At 36.5% G+C, this 21,243-nt stretch overlaps 1 pseudogene; it reads left to right on the top strand.

Annotated features, from left to right (window-relative positions):
* The window catches only part of LOC130708337 (serine palmitoyltransferase 1-like), a 309,612-nt pseudogene extending 288,781 nt beyond the window's left edge, over nucleotides 1–20,831 (top strand).
* The last annotated feature ends 412 nt before the right edge of the window (nucleotides 20,832–21,243 follow it).

Genomic DNA, 21,243 nt, shown 5'->3' with positions numbered 1-21,243 from the left:
GTGTGTGTAATGTGTGTGATCCTTGTATCTTAAGTAAAAACTCAAATTTATCAGCTAAATATGCATTTTCCTAGCGCCATTTTGCCCATTGAGATGGTATGGATACATTTCTTTAAGCGCACCAATGATAAATGATGAGCAGTGACAATGACTTGAGATCAACTTGTTAGTTGAAGATCTGCCTAGAATGCCTGGGTCAGAGGGCTCTCACACTTTCTCTCAGATCTTTCACCTGCTCTCTGGTGCAGTTCAGGGGCCTTTTCTCCAGCTTGTCCAGCCCTCTGAGCCTGCATCGACTCTCTGCAGGGTGCCATAGACAGAGAGGTAAACCCAGTCCAATCCATGATTTCAAGAGAATTTTAAGAGAAGTAAGCATGCCATGTAATGCGCGCCTTGAAAGAGGTATGTCTCCAATGCCAGAGAAGTTAAAAACAAGAATCTCATTTTCAGGTAGGGCAATAAGAGGAAAGCTGCCTGGAAGAAGTGACATTTAGGCCAACTTTGAAATGTGGGTATTATTTTAATGGGCAGAGAAGCACAGGGGCTCTTGTGACAGAGAGCATGGCATTAACTAATGTGTGGAGGAATGTTTGGGACTAATGTGAGTAGTCCAGTTTGCCAGATGAGTGGAGCAAAATATAAGGCAGGAACCAAGAAAGTTGAGATCTGGAGAACCAAGAAAGTTTAGATCTGAATACAACTTATTGAGGAACAGGGATGTGATGTAACTGGGTTTTAGCAAACTCATCAGAAGGTGGTTTTCATATGGGATGAGTAGTAAGAGGCTAGAGGCGAGAAGGCCTGGTAGGAGGTGAAAGGTGAGAAGGGGATTTATAGGAAGGATGATGCATAGACAGATGGCTCTAAGAGTCTTAACTAATTAATTAATTACTGCTGAGCACTGGGGATATGTGCTGAGCAAAAATTCAGTCTAATACAGTGGGAGAAATTAAATAATCACACATCTGAGCAGAATCACATCTGTGCTGAATACTTGACAGAAGCAATTTGACTCTAGGAGGATTTCAGAACTTGGGGGAGTGATTGGCAATATTATATTTTGAGCCCCAGATAATGTCGCATTAAGGAATTTGGGTTTGTCTTTTAGACTGTGAAAAACCACTGAAAATTTTGGATCAGAAACTAAGATTAAGAAAGCAGCCTTTCTCTTGGTCCATGTGGTCTTCTTTCTAGAGTTGGGATATTACATTATATACACCATGAAATTCTGGAAACAATCAGAGATGGTAAATCCTATATATGCCTCTTCTACCTTGAGTTGATGTCCAGTGGTCATTCAGTCAAATGCTTTTTAAAAGAATACTTCTGTTAAAACTTCAGTAATTCATTCAGAACAGTATAGCAACTCTACTTATGTTATAGTGCCTTGGATAATTAACGGATTCTACCTTTCCAGCATTGTGTTGTTTAATTTTCTGGAGTTACTGTTGGACATATCTGGTTATTTTTTCTCAGGTTGACATAAAGTCAAAATGAAAATAAGTAAGGAGAAGCATAGTGACCTTAAAAACTGTAACTTTAACAAGTACTTCTGTGACTTATGAAACTTCTATCAAGGATTTTTATCTATTATGTTTATCATTTTTTACTGTATAGGTCCAATTTAAACACTTCCTTTAAAATCTATTGCCAAAAAAACTTTCTCTCAATTAACATATATTTGTAGTTTTTTTCCTAAAACTCAGTATTCTCACCTGTTTATCTTAACTTCAAAGAAATTGAGGATCTTTTCTTTATAGTGGTAAAATATGCATAACGTAATATTTATCGTTTTAACTGTTCTGAAGTATGTAATTCAGTAGCATCAAATAACATTTACAATGTTGTGTAATCATCACCACTATATCTAAAACTTTTTGGTCATCCCCAACAAAAACTTTGTATCAATTAAACAATAATTCCTCTTTCCCCTTTAACTCTATTCTACTTTCTGTCTCTATGAATCACCAAATGATTGTTGTTTTGTATCTGGACAATTTCACTTAGCATAATGTTTTCAAGATACATCCATGTTGCAGCATATATAAAAATTTCACTTCTTTTTATGGCTGAATAATATTCCTTTGTATGTATATATCACAATTTGTTTAGACATTCCTTTGCTCAAGGACACATGTTATTTACACCTTTTGGCTATTGAGAATAACTTGGCTATGAACATTGGTGTACATATATATGTTCAAGTCCCTGCTTTTAATTCTTTTGAATGTATACCTAGGAATGAAACTGTGGGTCATACGGTAGTTTCATGTTTAGTCTTTTGAAAAAACAACAAACTGTTTTCAACAGCAGCTGTACCATTTTACAGTCCCACCAGCAATGAACAAGAGTTCCAATTTCTCTACATCCTTGTCATCACTTGTTTTCTTTTTTTTTTTTTAACCCATCCTAGTAGGTATAAAATGCTATCTCATTGTAGCTGTGATTTGCATTTCCCTAATGACTAATGATATTGAGCACATTTTCATGTGCTTATTAGCCATTTGCATATCTCCTTTGAGAAATGTCTATTCAAGTCCTTTGCCCATTTTTGAATTGGGTTATTTGGTGTTATGGAGTTGTGGGAGCTCTTTATATATTCCGGATATTAATCCCCTATCAGATGTTATTTGCAAATATTTTACCCCATTATTTATTTATATATTTTGATAGTATCCTTTGATGCACAAACAATAATTTGATCAAGTCCAATTTATCATTTGTTTCTTTTGTTACCTGTGCTTTGGTGTCATAGTCATTAAGTCGTTGCCAAATCCAATGTAATGAAGACTTTAAAATTTTTTTCCCTGAGTTTTACAGTTTGAGCTCTTAAATTTAGATCTAAAATTTAGATCTTTGATCCATTTTGAATTGACTTTTGCATTTAATATGAGGTAAGGGTCCAACTTCTTTTGCATGTGGATATCCAGTTTTCCCAGCACCATTTGTTGAAAAGACTTTCTTTTTCCCATTGAATGATCTTGGCACCTTTGTCAAAAATCAATTTACCATATATGTGAGAGTTTATTTCTGAGCTCTCTATTCTATGCCAGTGGTCTATATGTCTGTCCTTATGCCAATACCATTCTGTATTAGTTACTACAGCTTTGCAGTAAGTTTCAAAGTCAGGAAGTATGAGTCTTCCAGTTTTCTTTCTTTTTTTTAGGACTGTTTTAGCTATTTAAGGCCCCCTAAAATTCCATTTTTGTGAAAAGAACTATTGGTATTTTGATAGGGATTACATTGAACCTGTAGCTTGCTTTGGGTGGTATTAACATCATAAAAATATTAAGTCTTCCTAGCCATGAATATAAATATCTTTCCGTTTATTTTTGTCTTCTTTAGTTTCTTATTTAGTTATTCATTTATTTTTTGGCTGCGTTGGGTCTTCGTTGCTGCGAGCGGGCTTTCTCTAGTTGCAGTGAGTGGGGGCTACTCTTTGTTGCAGTGCGCGGGCTTCTCATTGCGGTGGTTTCTCTTGTTGCAGAGCAGGGGCTCGAGGCACGTGGGCTCAGTAGTTGTGGCACGTGGGCTCTAGAATGCAGACTCAGTAGTTGTGGCGCATGGGCTTAGTTGCTCTGCAGCATGTGGGATCTTCCCGGACCAGGGATCAAACCCCTGTCCCCTGCATTGGCAGGCGGATTCTTAATCACTGCGCCACCAGGGAAGTCCCTTCTTCAGTTTCTTTCAGCAATATTTTGTAGTTTTGAGTGTACAACTCTTTCACCTGCTTGGTTAGATTTACTACAAAGTATTTAATTCTTTTAGGTGCTATTATCAGTAGGATTGCTTTCCTAAATTTTTTTTGGCCTTTTTTTATTGCTGGTATTTAGAAACACATCTGATTTTTGCGTGTTGATCTTGTACTCTGCAACTTCGCTGAATTTATTAGTTTCTACTTGGTGTATTCTATATACTGGATGGTGTCATCTGCAATAGTTTTAGCTCTTTCTAGTTTGGATGCCTTTTATTCACTTTTCTTTTCTGATAGCTCTGGTTAGAACTTCCAGTAGAATGTTGAATAGCAGCAGTGAAAGTGGGTATTCTTGTTTTTGTTCCTTATCTTAGGTGGACAGTTTTCAGTCCCTTACCATTGATTATAATGTTAGCTGTGGGTTTTTGTAAATATTTTTTAATATGTTGAGGGATTTTCCATTTCCAGACTTCTGGAAGTTTTTTATCATGAAAGTGTTTGATTTTGTCAAATGCCTTTTCTGCATCAATTGGGATAATCATGTGGTTTTTTTCCCTTGTTCTATTAATGTGACACATTACATTGATTAATATTCTTATGTTGAACGACTCTTACATTTCAGGAATAAATGCTGCTTGGTCATGGTAAGTAATGATTTTAAAATGCTATTGGATTCAATTTACTAATATTTTGTTGAGGATTTTTGCATCTATCTTCATAAGGGCTATTGATCTGTGATTTACTTTTCTTGTGGTATTTTTTTTTCTGGCTTTGATATAAATTAATGCTGGACTCATAAAATGAGGTAGGAAGTGTTCCCTCCTTGTCAATGATTTGGAAGAGCTTGAGAAGGATTGATATTAATTCTTCTTTAAATGTTTGGTAGAATTCTTTTGTGAAGCCACCTGGTCCAGGACTTCTCTTTGCTGGTAAGTTTTAGATTAATAATTCAATCTCTTTACCTGTTATAGGTCTGTTGAGATTTTCTATTTCTTTGTGAGTTGGTTTAGGGCATTTGTGTGTTTCAAGAAGTTTGCCCATTTCTCTAATGGTTATCTAATTTGTTGGCTTACAGTTGTTCATAGTATTCTTCTATAATTCCTTTTTGCCTCTATAAGGTTTGTAGTAATACTTCCATTGTGATTCTGATTTTAGTTATTTGTGTCTTCTCTTTTTTATTTTGTCAGTCTAGGTAAAGGTTTGTCAATTTTGCTTATTTTTTCAAAGAACCAATTTTTGGTTTCATTAATATTTTTCTATTGTTTTATTTCTCTATTTTGTTAACTTTGCTCTAAACTTTATTGTTTCTTTCCATCTGCTAGCTTTGAGTTTGGCTTTATTTTCCTTTTCTAGTTCCTTATGGTATGAAGCTGTTGATTTGAGATCTTACATTTTTTTACAATGTAAACATTTACACCTATAGATTTCCCTCTGAGCACTACTTCCACTGCATCCCATAAATTTAGTATGTTGTGTTTTTATTTGTTTCTAAGTATTTTCTAATTTATCTTGTGATGGCTTCTTTAAGAGTATGTTGTTGAGTTTCCACAAATCTGTGAATTTTCCTGTTTTCTTTGTTACTGATTTTTAACTTCGTCCTGTTGTGATTGGAGAAGGCACTTAGTATGATATCTGTCTTTTAATCTATTCAGACTTATTTTGTGGTTTAACATGTGATCTGTCCTGTAGAATGTCCCATGTGCACTTGAAAAAAAACTGTATTCTGCTGTTTTGGGGTAGTGTTCTATATATCTTTTATATCTAGTTGGTTTATTGCATTTTTCAAGTCCTCTATTTTCTTACATCTCTTATGTCTGACTGATCGATCCATTACTGAAAGCAGGGCATTGAAATCACCACTATTATTATAGAGCTCTCTATTTCTCACCTTCTGTTCTATCAATATTTTGCTTCATATATTTTGAGGTATTTTATTAGGTGCATAAATGTTTATAATTTCTATTTTCATTGTGATATCGAACCTTTTTTAATTTAATTTTTTATTGAAGTATAGTTGATTTACAACATTTTATTAGTTTCAGGTGTACACATAGTGATTCAATATTTTTATAGGTTATACTCCATGTAAAGTTATTACAAAATAATGGCTATGTTCCCTATGCTGTACAATATATCCTTGTTGCTTGTCTATTTTGTATATAGTAGTTTGTATCTCTTAATCCCATACCCCTATTTTGCCTTTCTCCCCTTCCGTCTCCCCACTGGTAACCACTAGTTTGTTTTCCATATCTGTGAGTCTGTTTCTAATTTGTTATATACCTTTGTTTTATTTTTTCAGATACCACATATGTGATAACATAGAGTATTTGTCTTTTTCTGTCTGACTTATTTCACTAAGCATAGTACTCTGTAGCTAGGTCCATTCACTTTGTTGCAAATGGCAGAATTTTATTCTTTTTTATGGCTGAGTAATATTCAGAGTATATATATACCACATCTTTATCCATTTATCTGTTGATGAATACTTAGATTATTTCTTGAGACTTTTATTAAGATACATCTTCTTTGTCTCTTGTAAACTTTTTAGAGTTAAAGTCTATTTTGTTTGATATTAGTGTAGCCACTCCAGCCCTATTTTCATCATCATTTGTATGAAATATTTTTTCTATCATTTTACGTTCAACCTATTTGTCTTTAGAAGTAATGTGAGTCTCTGATAGAGACCACATAGTTGAATTATAAATACTTATTCATTTTGCCAATCTCTGTATTTTTATTGGAGAGTTTAATCCATTTACACTTAAGGTAGTTACTGATAAGGAGGGATTTACTTCTGCCATTTTTCAGAAAACAAATATGTTTTCTATATGCCTTTAGGTTTTTATGTCCCTCATTTTCTCCATTACTGCTTTATTTTTAGTTAACTTTTTATAGTGAAATATTTCAATTGTCTTCTCAATTCTTTATACGTATATCCTATAGATATTTTCTTGGTGGTTACCATGGGTATTATATTTAATATCCCAAAGTTATAATAATCTAATTTGAATTGATGCCAACTTAACTTCAATAACATAAAAAAGCTCTACTACCATACCACACCACCCTCAGTTTCTGTTATTAATGTCATAGATTACATCATTACACATTTTGTATACAATAAAATAGATTAATAATTTTTATGCATTTGTATTTTAAACCCTTTAGAAAATAAAAGTCAGGCTCAACCAAAATTATAGTAATAGTAGCTTTTACAGTTGCCCATGCATTTACCTTTACCCTAATTTCTTTATATGGCTTCAAGTTACTATCTTCCTTTCATTTCAACCTGAAGCACTCCCTTTAACATTTCTTGGAGGGAAGGTCTGGTGGTAATGACCTCCCTCAGCTTTTTAAAATCTAGGGGTGTCATTTCTCCCTCATTTTTGAAGAGTAGCTTTATTGGATATAAAGTTGCCCATCGACAGTTTTTTTTCCTTTAAGCATATTGAGTATATCAACCCACTGACTTCTGGCCTTCAAGCTTTCCGATGAGAAATTGACAGATAACCTCATTGCGGATCACTTGTATGTGATGAGTCACTTCTCTCTTGCTGCTTTCAAGATTGTCTCTTTGTCTCTGTCTTTCAACATTTTGATTATAATGTATCTCAGTGTGAGTATTTTTGAGTTTATTCTATTTGGAGTTTTTGAGCTTCTTGGATTTGTAGATGCATTTATTGCAATTTCAATCCTTTAAATTTGGGGAGTTTTCAGGCGTTATTCATTTCGTTCCTTTCTCTCTCTCTTCTCCTGATGGCATTCCCACAACGCCTATGTTGGTCCACTTGATGGTGTTTCACAGGTCTCTTAGGCTCTGTTCAGTTTTCTTCATTCTTTTTTCTTTCTGTTCCTTAGACTTGATAATTTCAGTTGTTCTTTCTTTATGTTCACTTATTCTTCCACTTGCACAAATCTGCTTTTTAACCCTTTTGAGGTATTTTTCATTTCAGTTATTGTACTTTTCAGCATCAAAATTTCTTTTTGGTTCTATTTGAAAATAATTTAATCTCTTCATTGATATTTTTTAATATATTGTTTTCCTTTGTCCATGTCTTCCTTTAGCTCTTTGAGTGTCTTTAAAAGAGTTGTTTTAAAATCTTTGTCTAGTAATTTTGACATCTATGCTTCCTCAGGTACATTTTCTGTTGCTTTATTTTGCTTCTTTGAATCAGCTATACATTCTTGTTTCTTTGTATGCCTTGTTGTTTTTTTATTGAAAATTGGACTTTTGAATTTGATAACATGGAAACTGGGGAAATCAGATTTTCCCTTTTCCTCAGAGTTTGGTACTTTAAAAAGTTGCTATAAGGTGTCTCTGTATTGGAGTAAAAGCTTAAGATCTTCTGCATGTCTTTTCTGAGCTCCATATTTCCCTAGGTATGCATGGTGGCTTTCTAAATTCCCCCATATACATAGTTGCTTTTGAATATCAAAAACAAACAAACAAACAAAAAGCAAGCAAACAAAAAAACAGGTGGCTCTTTTAAATCTCCTGGAAATTACTTCAGCTGGTGGAAGTTGGAACATTGGTGGCCAGCCTCCATATCCACACTTCAGCAGTGAGAGCAGTAATTCACAGTTAGAACCAAGAACCTACATGTGGATGACAAGGATCTTATTGGCCACCCTAGCTCCAGAGGAAGCTGCTCCAGAAATTTGGGTTACGTTCTTCACAGCTGTCTGGTATGGGGCTGGGGTAGGGGGCTGAGTAGCTGCAACCACCCTAATGGCTGAAATAAACCAAAATTAATGAAAACGTCCTAGCCAAGCTATCCCCTTGAAGTTACAAGTGTTCAAATAAACTCCAAAGTTCCAAAATATCCACCTCTGATAGTTTCTCCTAGTACAGTTGCTGTCCAGGTAGAGAGGTGAATTCTTGGTGCTTCCAACTTCACTATCTTCCCTGACTTCATTCCCTTGAGGTTTAATCTTAATAGTAATGCATGATAACTTTTTAAACTATTTTGGTTTCCCTGTATTGGAGATCCTGATTTTCTCCTCCTTTATTAAATTTAATGTCTATCACCCGTTTATTGGCTACATTAAATATATAACTTTAAGAAACCTAGATATTTTAATTAATCAGAAAATTACAGTGCACTAACATCCTAGTCAATCAAGTGTCTTCACGGCACTATAGTACCACTTTGTGGGGTAACTGAAATCACTTTTCTTTGCTATTACTAACTGTCATGCAGTATGAAATAATTTAAAAAGTATAAAGGTTCTTGAGGAGAGAAATTTACCTATGTTCTTTTTAAAAATCTTTTATTGGAATATAGTTGATTTACAATGTTGTGTTAGTTTCAGGTGTACAGCAAAGGGAATCAGTTATATATATACATGTATCCACTTTTTTTTTTTTTTTAAGATCCTTTTCCCATATAGGCCATTACAGAGTATTGAGTAGCATTCCATGTGCTATACAGCAGGTTCTTATTAGTTATCTCTTTTATATATAATAGTGTGTATATGTCAATACCAGTCTCCCAATTTATTCCTCCCCCCCCCCCGCCTTATCCCCTGGTAACCACAAGTTTGTTTTCTACATCTGTGACTCTACTTATATTTTGTAAATAAGCTCATTTGTATCATTTATTTAGATTCCACATGTAAGTGATATCATATGATATTTGTCTTTCTGTGTCTGGCTTACTTCACTCAGTATGACAATCTCTAGGTCCATCCATGTTGTTGCAAATGACATTATTTTGTTCTTTTTTATGGCTGAGTAATATTCCATTGTATATATATATATATATCACATCTTCTTTATCCATTCCTTTGTTGATGGACATTTAGGTTGCTTCCATGTCCTGGCTATTGTAAATAATGCTGCAAAAAACATTGGGGTGCACATATCTTTTCAAATTATGGTTTTCTCTGGGTATATGCCCAGGAGGGGGATTGATGGATTATATTGTAGCTCTATTTTTAGTTTTTTAAGGAACGTCCATACTGTTTTCTATAGTGGCTGAACCAGTTTACATTCCTACCAACAGTGTAGGAGGGTTCTGTTTTCTCCACACCCTCTCCAGCATTTATTGTTTGTAGGTTTTTGATGACAGCCATTCTGGCCAGTGCGAGGTGATACCTCATTGTAGTGTGATTTGCATTTCTCTAATAATTAGTGATGTTGAGCATCTTTTTATGTGCTTTTTGGCCATCTGTATGTCTTATTTGGAGAAATGTCTGTTTAGGTCTTCTGCCCATTTTTTGATTGAGTTATTTGTTTTTTTGATATTGAGCTGCATGAGCTGTTTGTATATTTTGGAGATTAATCCCTTGCCAGTTGCTTCATTTGCAAATATTTTCGCCCATTCTGAGGGTTGTCCTTTTGTTTTGTTTATGGTTTCCTTTTCTGTGCAAAAGCTTTTAAGTTTCATTAGGTTCCATTTGTTTATTTTTGTTTTTATTTTCATAACTCTAGGAGGTGAATCGAAAAAGATCTTGCTGCGATTTATGTCAAAAAGTGTTCTGCTTATGTTTTCCTCTAAGGGTTTTATAGTGTCTGGTTTTACATGTAGGTCTTTAATCCATTTTGAGTTTATTTTTGTGTATGGTGTTAGGAAGTGTTGTAATTTCATTCTTTTACATGTAGCTGTCCAGTTTTCCCGACACCACTTATTGAAGAGGCTGTCTTTTCTCCACTGTATATCCTTGCCTTGGATTAGTTGGATTAGACCAAGCCCAGCTACTTATCAACTGCATTATTATTCTCTTCCTTGGGCCTTGGTTAACTCATCCATGGAATTGTGGAGTCACACTAGATATCCTTAAAGTCCCTCTTAAATGCATGTCCTCTGGTCACACACATGTCAGTCCTCTAGTTAAACTTTCTGTGCCACAGATGTTGTTTTGTATAGCATCCTGCAAGTGTTGCCCAACTCTGCTGAGAGGGCTCCAGGCAGACCAGGAGAGTCTGGGTTCATTACAGACATCCCTCTTTGAAAACCAATGTCCGTGGTATTCACCTATCTTTTCTTAGCTAGTTGGATCTTACTTCCATATGTTACTCCTCCTCCTTTAGGTCTTATACTTTCAGCCAATCTTAGACATGGCCATTGAGTTCTAAGGAAAAATTTTCAGAATCCTCATCTCCTGTTTGTTTTCCTCTAGAGCTACATTTGTTCATTAATGTGCCTTTTGTAATGTGGTATTCACCCTGACTGAAGCTACTAAAATAGTCTAATTACTAATCAGTATGTTGAGACTGTTGCTGTGATCCTTCAGTGGTTAGACATGTTCTTCATACTTACTATTTCATACTTACTAGTCAGTATGAATTTTAAAATTAAAGTGCATATTTAATCTAGTATTTATTTTTCCTCTTTTAGTCCTCTTAAAGTATTAATGGTGTCTCTTATAATCAATAATTCTTGTGCTGGAAAAGTAATAAGGTGCTCTGATGTTTGCACAAGTTTCTAATAATATACCAAAAGATAAAGTATATAAAGTACAACTATCTTGCCATAATCAGTCCTAAGGAATTGGTTTTCATTCTGGAATTATACTTGAATTTCAATTTATTAAACCCACGCCCATTTTTCTCCCCTGTGATACTTATATTTATAATCATATGAGTATTATTTTAGCTATTACAGATCCAGGTAGCTGCTATTTGATGTTGACTCTCCACTTCTGTTCAACTGCTACTGATAGTAGGAGCTCTGTGGTCCCATAGGCCTCATATTTTATTATATTGCTATGGCTGCCTTGCTTGTTATTTCCTCAGCCTCTTCTGCAGAATGAATTCTGTAGGAATTTTTACGTACTTTCAATTTTGAATTTTGTTTAACATAACAGCATGCTTACTTTTAAAAATAAAGGAAGGAGACTGATTGATTTCTACTCTTTGCCATCCTATTTATTTATTTATTTATTTATTTGTGGTCTAGTTGATGTACAATGTTGTGCCAATCTCTGTTGTACAGCAAAGTGACTCAGTTATACACATAGAGACATTTTAAAAAATATTATTTTCCATTATGGTTTATCCCAGGAAATTGGATATAGTTCCCTGTGCTTGGGTATAGTTCCCTGTGCTATACAGTAGGACCTTGTTGTTTATCCATCCTGTATATAATAGTTTGCATCTGCTATAAAATAAAATTCATTTAAAATAAAATTTATTTTCAGCTATAAAATAATTAAGTCATAGGGATGTAATGTACAGCATGGTGACTACAGTTAATAATACTGTACTGCGTATTTGAAAGTTGCTAAGAGAGTAGATCTTAAAAGTTCTCATCAGGACTTCCCTGGTGGTGCAGTGGTTAAGAATCCGCCTGTCAATGCAGGGGACATGGGTTCAAACCCTGGTCCGGGAAGATCCCACATGCCTTGGAGCAACTAAGCCAGTGAGCCACAACTACTGAGCCCGTGTGCCCTAGAGCCCACGTGCTGCAACTACTGAAGCCTGCGCGCTCTAGGGCCCATGTGCCACAACCACTGAGCCCACATGCTGTAACTACTGAAACCCGCGTGCCTAGAGCCCGTGCTCCACAACAAGGGAAGCCACTGCAATGAGAAGCCCCCGCCTGCCGCAACTAGAGAAAGCCCACATGCAGCAACAAAGACCCAGCACAGCCAAAAGAAAATAAATTAAAAAAAAAAAAGTTCTCATCACAAGAAAAAAATTCTTGTGTATGGTGATGGATGCTAACTAGATCTGTTGTGGTGATGATTTTGCAATATATGTAAATATTGAATCATTATGTTGTATACTTGAAACTAATATAATGTTCTATGTCAATTGTACCTCAATTTAAAAAAAGAAAATTTCAAGTATATATGTAAGTTGGAGAAGAGAAATGGAGGAGTATTTAGAGGTGGATATGGAGGTCAAAAGAGGTATTATGTATTTATTTTTTAAGATGCAAAAAGTATGGTACCATTGTATGCTGATTGTAATGATTAAATAAAATTTTTATTGTTTATCCATGAGGTGGTGTCGTTGAATATCTGGGGCAGTATACTGCCTTGTATCTTTTTGTTGGAGAGAGTAGATAGATTCTGGTGCAAAGTGGAAGGTTTGGTCTCTGAACGGGGCATGGACAGTGAATCCACTGTGTCAGGAGGGAAGGCAGGGTGCATGCACACAATGGCCTGTAGGTGGGCAGATGTGGGGAAAATAGGGAAGTTGCCTTCCGATTGCTTCTGTCTTCTCAGGCCTATGGAAATGTCACATACAAATTGGCACTTGCCATCTACCTCTACAAAAATTAAATTATGAGCCGCTGCATCTGCTGACCTTCAACACCCCCTGAAAGGAATTCAGGGTAGAGATCAGAAATGAGGCACTCTGTGCTCTGGAAGAAACTGGCAGAACAGGTCCTTAGACAGTTAGATATTTTCAGGAGATGATTTTATGAGCCCAATTCTTGCATCTCCTCATATTTAGAAAAGCACTAAAAAATTCTTCATGGTGATGTCTGCTCCTCATGACTAGCAGTAACCTTCACGAAACTAGCAGAACCTTCTGCAAAAAATACCTGCTTGATTGCATGTACTCCCCCTTCACCAAAATCACATATATACTGACCTTCCCCACTTCCTCTTTGGAGCACTTTCTCAGAGCTATTTGATATGCTGTTTCCCAGGCTATAGTCCTCATTTTGCCCCAGATAAAACTTAACTCACAACTCTCACGCTGTGCAATTGTTTTTAGTCAGCAGAAGCAAGTCATCAGCTGAGGGTGGTCACTGAGGAGGAGACTTGGAAAGTTTTCAGAAAGAGAAGATGTGAAGTATGAAATAATTTAGGAGCATGAGAGAGTGAACAGACAAAGGAATATGTTAGAATTGTTGGGCAACAATGAGGGCCCTTGTGAAGTTATTGGTCGTGAGTTAAAGTGAGACCAAAACTTAGACATCTTAGAGGAGGTCTGGTCCGGGTCAAACCCTGGTTGTTCCTGTTAGTTAGATTCATCACCTGGACCAGGTCCATTCATTGATGCCTGAGCCCCATGGAGGAGAGGACAAAGAGTTAGACGTGAAAACAAAAAAACTGTCAACAAAAGCTCTGAAATTTTGATACGTCTTTAAATTTTGTAAACCAAAGCAGAAAAGAAGACCATGTCCTCTCTCCTGCCCCTCATCAAGGGGCACCTCAAGGAATCTCCTGCTTTGCCACTGGTGGAATTTTCGGCCACACCAGGTGAGGATGGTAGTGCCTTTGAGGAACTTTATGGAACCTGATGAATGTGGAAGAGCTGGAGGACATCGCAGGTCCCAGGAAGATGTAGAGGATTAATGTGTAAATATCACATGGTAACTAACTAGAATGTTTCATCATCAACTACAAGACCCCTCTGGGAAATCCCAGAAGGGCTTAAATGCACTTAACTCATTACAGGCTTATAGTAGGAAGATTTCTAAACCTGGTCTTCCAAGATTCCTGTTCTCTGATTCTTCATTCAAACACTAATCTGGATACTGCTGTGAAGAGAATTTGCAGTTGTAGTTAAAACTGAATGGATTGATCTTAATACATAGAGTTTATCCAGGTGGACTGGACCCAATGAGGTAAGCACTTTGCGTACAGAGTTTGCTCCATCTGGCAGCAGAAGAGAAGGTCAGAGAGATTTGATGTACAAGGTGACTTGATAGATCATTGCTGGCTTGAAGGCAGAGGAAAACACATGAAAAGGAATGTGGGTGGTCTTAAGATGCTGAGAAAGGACTCTGGGTGACAGCCAGAAAATAAGGGACCTAGCACTTCCAACAGCAAGGAACCGTACTCTAACAACCTAAATGAGCCTAGAGGCAGATGTCTTCCTAGAGCCTCCAGACAAGGAATCTGCCTTGCTAACACCTTCCTCTCAGCCTTATGATACTCTGACCATTGAATCCAGCCTGCTGTAAACTATACGTTAATAAATGGGTGTTATTTGAAGCCACTTAGCTTGTGGTAATCTGTTATGCATCAACAGGAAACTAATACATAGTCCTTTACATTTCGTTTGCTCAGGAGCCAGATGAGTTTCAGAACTGGGTCATTTGTGCCTATGCAGGTGGCACTCAGCCAAGTAAACTGCGGCCATGTGCTATCAAGTTCTCTCTCAAATTCACCAATATACCTGGGAGTTGTGCTGGTCTCCATAGCGGTTCAGTTAACGAGGTCTTTTTCTCAAACTTGGTGGGTTGATTTTGAGCATGATTCAATTGCAAAATTATTGTTTAACATAACTCTATCCATAAATTGTTATTTGTTTATTAACGGAGAGATATTAAAACTTTTTTACAAAGAATAAAAATCTTCACTTTCAGTTTTATGTTTCATTTTTTTGTTCACTTTACTAATTTCGTTCTGAGAGAGGAAGCCTAGTCTTTTTAACAAATGATGCTGGAGAAAACGGATGTCCACAGGCTAAAAAAACTCAACCCAAACTTCACCCCTTTCACACTAATTAACTCAAAAATGGATCACAAAATTAAATATAAAATATAATACTATAAAACTTTTAGAAAAAATCCTGGGAGAAAACCTCTGGGATCTAGGGCTAGGCAAGGAGTTCTTTTTTAAGTACTTTTTTTTTTTTTTTTTTTTTTATAAAGTTGTGGGGGTTTTTTTGTTTTTTTTTTTTTTTTTAATTAATTTATTTATTTATTTTTGGCTGCGTTGGGTCTTCGCTTCTGTGTGAGGGCTTTCTCCAGTTGTGGCAAGCGGGGGCCACTCTTCATCGCAGTGCGCGGGCCTCTCACTATCGTGGCCTCTCTTGTTGCAGAGCAGAGGCTCCAGACGCGCAGGCTCAGTAGTTGTGGCTCACGGGCCCAGTTGCTCTGCGGCATGTGGGAATCTTCCCAGACCAGGGCTCGAACCCGTGTCCCCTGCATTGGCAGGCGGATTCTCAACCTCTGCGCCACCAGGGAAGCCCCTTTAAGTACATTTTAATGATATTTTATTTTCCATTGTAGATTGATGTGTACCTTCACTTATTCTGAGAAAAAATAAAATCTATTCAATTTGCCCTTCCAGGTTTATAGACAAATCACATGAATTGATCATATTATAAACCCATAGTTGGTCAACAGTAGAACCATGCAGTGTTTTCCTGAGGAGAAACCTTTCTTTATGTTCATGAAATTTTTGGAGGATTAGGGCTGTAACTAGAGGGTCGGGGTAAGCTGGGGATTCTGCCAGTGGAGGTGAGAGCAGGGAGGGAATTCACCAAACCCAAGGACAGGCAAACCTGTCAGAAACTGCTGGAGAGAGAGGACAGTTACTTGGGATTCAAATCTGCTGATCAACCTTGGTGTGCTATGTTTTGTGGAGCAATAAAAATAGTATTTTCCAGCAAAAACTGGAATAGGTAATGCAAATTTAAGGATGCTAAAACGCACACATATGTATGTGCATATATACATACACAAAACATATATATGTATACATGTATATATCTGTATATATACGTCTGTGTATTTTTTCCAGCTTTATTGAAGTATGATTGACAAATAAAAATTGTATATTTTTAGGTTGTACAATATCATGTTTTGATCTACATACACATTGTGAAAATGATTCCACAATCATTTCACAAAGTGAAATCAGGAAATCATACCATAATCAAGCTAATTTACATATTCATTATTTCCCATAGTTATCTTTTGTGTGCGTGTGTGCCTGTGTGTCTGTGTGTGTGGTGAGAACACTTGAGATCTATTCTTCTAGAAAACTTCAAGTATACAGTACATTATTACTAACTATAGTCACCATGCTGTACATGAAATTTCTAGAACTACTCATCTTATAACTGAAAGTTTGTACTCTCCATATTTGTAATTTAAATTGTTAGGCAATAAATATGCAGGCATATTTTCCTATCCTCTCTCTTACACATCTTTCAAATAATGTTGTGAAACATTTTCAGTTTTTTCAATAATTCAAATATAATTTTCAAACAGTCAAAAAAGCACACGGAGTTGTTTTTCACTACCCTATTTTACATATATTTGTTAGTAAATAAATGGTTCTCCAGACTGTTCAGCATATTAAATGTTAAAGTAAACAAGGGATAATTGCTCCTTATTTTTAGAACAGTAGATTTACAATATATGTAGCTGTTACAAGTCACATATTTAAATTATTTTAAACATCTTCTTTGGTAATAGTTTTTTTTTTTATGACTTTGTGTCAAAATAGAAACAATACCTCGAAGTAAATTTGCTTTTTAATCCATGTTCTGTGAACACCTAAATTTTACAATGAAAAATTTCAAAAGCTGCAAGGATATCCATATTTGAAATATAAAATAAATGATAAATTCAGTAATTGGGAATTTTCTTTGCCCTATTAAACATCAATTTTTAATGCTGTTTTATTCTTACAGATTCTTCTCAAAATATATTGGCTACTTGAGAGATGTCATTACACTCCTGTGATTTATACAGAAGGTAAGTTAGAAAACTTTAATTCTTGTGTCCATTAATTAACAAACTTTTAATAAACACTTTTCATCAGGGACTAGAGTAAGTACTGGCAATGTGGTCAGACATGCTTCACTCCTCTCTCTTGCCTGCAAGGAGCTTTCAGTGTAGTGAGGTGGATGGACCTAGAGTCTGTCATACAGAGTGAAGTAAGTCAGAAAGAGAAAAACAAATACCGTATGCTAACACGTATATATGGAATCTAAGAAAAAAAAAAAAAAAAGGTCATGAAGAACCTAGGGGCAGGACGGGAATAAAGACACAGACCTACTAGAGAATGGACTTGAGGATATGGGGAGGGGGAAGGGTAAGCTGTGACAAAGTGAGAGAGTGTCATGGACATATATACAATACCAAATGTAAAATAGATAGCTAGTGGGAAGCAGCCACATAGCACAGGGAGATCAGCTCAGTGCTTTGTGACCACATAGAGGGGTGGGATAGGGAGGGTGGGAGGGAGGGAGACACAAGAGGGAAGAGATATGGGAACATATGTATATGTATAACTGATACACTTTGTTATAAAGCAGAAACTAACACACCATTGTAAAGCAATTATACTCCAATAAAGATGTTAAAAAAAAAAAAAAAGATATGCAGTGGTTGTCACAGGGGAGAAGTGCAAAGTGGTCTAGGCAACACAGCACAGGGGACCAGTCCTCATTGGGGCAGTAGAGAAGGCTTTCTGCAGTAAGCAGTGTTTAGTGAAAGGGCTGAAGAATGGGGGTGTTCTCCACGGGGTGCCAGAGTTAGCTGGTTAGGATGAGATCATTCCAACGTCTATGTTCTCCAGCCAAACAACCAGGAACATACCTGGGAACCAGTTTAGTCTAGAACAAGTTGGATTGATTACTCATGGCAGTGAGGGAAGACACACACCATGGGGAATCCTGGGGTGTCTCAGTAAGAGGGTGTTAGAAAAGAGCTACTACAAGATTTGGGCTTTAGTTGGGTGACTTGGGAGAGGGTCTAAAAGTGATGGGCCACTTTAAATTGGATGCTGAAAGCCAAGGCAATTCTATAATTCATCTCAATAAATTTTAGCTACAAGAGGGAAGACTATAGTCAAAATAAAGCCATTACTGGAAACAAAGTAGATGTCACTCATTTTAACCAAGAGAATGGAGTGTTTGGTATTTTGGGGGGATGGCACAGTGACTTCTTTTTCTGTACTTAGAAAACAGTTGTGAATTGCCTTCACTTTATCTCACTTCATCATTATCTCAGAGTAATCTTGCTTGGCATTGGTATTCTGTGATACCTTTTGGTATTTATGTCCAGGCTTACCTCTGGATATCATCAGGGCTGTTGTTGTTTTTGCTTTTTTTTTTTTTTCCTCTCACAAGACAAATGAAGCATGGGGGAAGCATTTAGCTTCAATTGGAAGGCATCATTCTAGAATTTTAGAAATCAATGGAAAAGTACAGGTCTTCTAGCCAAACCCATACATCTGTTTGTATGAAGGACAGATTAACAGAGTAAGTGCATTGGTAGCTTGAATTTGTTTTCTAAGATTTGCTTAGCTCCCCTACTCCCATATTTTATACTTGTTATATTTTGATACAGTAAACATTCATAAATGTGAAAACCACCAGTAAGATTTCAGTTTATCCATCTTCCCTTAAATACTTTCTCAGCCTGGGCACGTTGATTCCCTTTGCTTAGGATTTAAATCTCTTATCAGTCCACCTCCCCAACTCTATTCAGTAGGAAACTGGTGAAATGATATCAGAGTGGGATGACATAAAACAAAGAAGACATCCACATGCACAAATAAACTGTATATAAAGTCTGCTCATAATTTGAATACAAAGTGTTTTAATAAAAAAGAATTTAACCACTGCTAAATTATCCATATACTGAGTAAAAGCAAAAATGTTACCCTAATAAAAAGAGTGTAGACATGATAGCCCATGAAGCCATGTGGGATGAAATTAAAAATAGAGTATGTCTCCAGAGATTATCAGGCAACACTTTTTTCAAGTTTGTAATGTATAGTATTTTTTTTACCATTCCTTTTTGTATTGATAAATCAAGCATGTCATATCATATCATATAGTTTGTATTATATGTCATATCATATCATATCAATCAGTATTTTTTACCATTCCTTTGTGTATTGATACATTAATCATGTCATGTCATATTATGTATCATTTATTATATATCATATCATGAAATGTTTCATTTGATGGTCATCTATCTGAGAGCAAGTTGCAAGATTTTCACACTTTCACTGAGTGCTTCACTGACATCCAGCTTGACCTTGACAAGTATATCTGACCTTCCCGCTGTGTTAGAGATCAGAGTGTGTGAAATATTGACAACTACTGAAGATTACTGGGTAATGTAGACAGTGTGCAGTGGATCGACCAGTATAGACTCTTAAGTCCATTTTCTACATCTAGTCATGTGTTCGAGTGATTGGTTTTGGCATCAAAACTGAAATACTTCTCTTTCTCAACTTGCTGTTCACACATTATCTTCCAATGGCAAGTGCTGACAACTACAGATGCTGCTTTCACTAAAACTTCATTATTGACTAAACTCCCCTCATCTTAGCTTAAAACCCCTGAATTGGGAGAAAGTGTATCCGATCTGCCTGTGCTTAAGCTGGATCACAGCAGTTGCTTGGCCTAATAGCTGAGACCCTTTCTCAATATGCCAGCTTGTGAGTGTGATCAGTGGTTGTGCACCCTAGGTATATTGATCTGATGTTTAATTTTGTCTAATATTTTTACTCTCCTGCTTACTAGTCAAGTCACTATATCCATAAATTTGACTTAATGAGTCCATTTTTCTTTTCTTTCTTCAGAACTGTTTACCTGATCCAAAACACCTTCCAGTGGATTTTCTATATGTAAATCCTGTTTTTTAAATTAGTAAATAAAACTACTGCCTTCAGAATTTTGCCTCGAAAGCAACAGGATGCTTTCAGCAATCTAATGTAAATGCAAACCACTGCATTCTTAACTAAAAGCCATTCTCCTGGGTATGGTGTGTGCTGCTGTTCACCAATCTCTGCTAGATGCTGCCTGAGGTCCCCCTTGCTTCTACACCCTCACACATTCCCCCTGCAGCTCTGATGCTGCTGGAAGGTCCGGAAGTTCCTGCACTGTATTCTAACTGGATCTGTGCTCTTACTACAGACTTGGGGTCCCTACCAATCCACAGCTGCATGGTGTTTGCAGGCCAGTGGGGGGAGAATGGTCCCCTTACGTGTGTTACCTGCCCTCTGCCTACAAGGTGAAACTCAGGGCTGACGGGGTCCCTCTGAGTTTCAGAGTTTGGTGAAACAGATATTCTAGAGTTTCTTCATGGTTCTCCTTCTCCCTGGACAGGCCACACACATGTGCTTTGCCTGACAGAGCCCAGAGCCCATGGCTGTTTTGGATTCTGGTTTGATTCCTTAGAAAAGGCCAGGAATCTGGTTCATGTCAGTGTTCTCCAACATTTCTATCCTTCTCCTACTCAGTAAAAAGTTTTCTGAGCATGAAGATCCAGTGTGTAGATTTATGCATTTGCAAATTAAATGCATGTACTATGGTTCCGTAATTTATATGCAAGACAAAGATTATACAGATATAGGAATTTTAAAAGAATGAGATGAGGAGGAATGCAAATGGAAGTTCTAACATTTTCTTCCTGCATTCTAGCATACTGTCTTGTCCACTCTGACTGGCGGGCTTCCCCATCAAGAAGTCTCTTAGTGAAACTCCATGCCGCTCAGGTGAGGGGGTGTGTGGGGACATGGGGGCAAAGCAGGGATGGTATTTCCAGGAACTGGATTTTGTGTACTTTTGCCTTCAACTCTCGAAATCTGCATGGATGACCTTGAATTGCAGGTGGATTCAAGATTCAGAGAGTTAATGTTTTTCATGATGGAGTTCTATCCAGAGAGGTGGATGTGGATCACACTACATTGCATTGTTTTTCCTGGAAGTTTCTTTCTCTTGTTATTCTTTTCCTTTTAAGCCATGCTATGATGAAAAATAACAGACTGTTATCAAAGAAGGGTAGTATACTCTTAAATACTTTAAGTGGCAAAACGATTTTTTTTTTTTTTGCTAAAACAGTAATACGTGCCATAACCTCGTGGTGGTGGAAATAATTTACACT

Source organism: Balaenoptera acutorostrata, chromosome 6 (genome assembly GCF_949987535.1).
Source record: "Balaenoptera acutorostrata chromosome 6, mBalAcu1.1, whole genome shotgun sequence".
Taxonomy (NCBI): domain Eukaryota; kingdom Metazoa; phylum Chordata; class Mammalia; order Artiodactyla; family Balaenopteridae; genus Balaenoptera; species Balaenoptera acutorostrata.
This window is presented reverse-complemented; position numbering and strand designations above follow the sequence as displayed.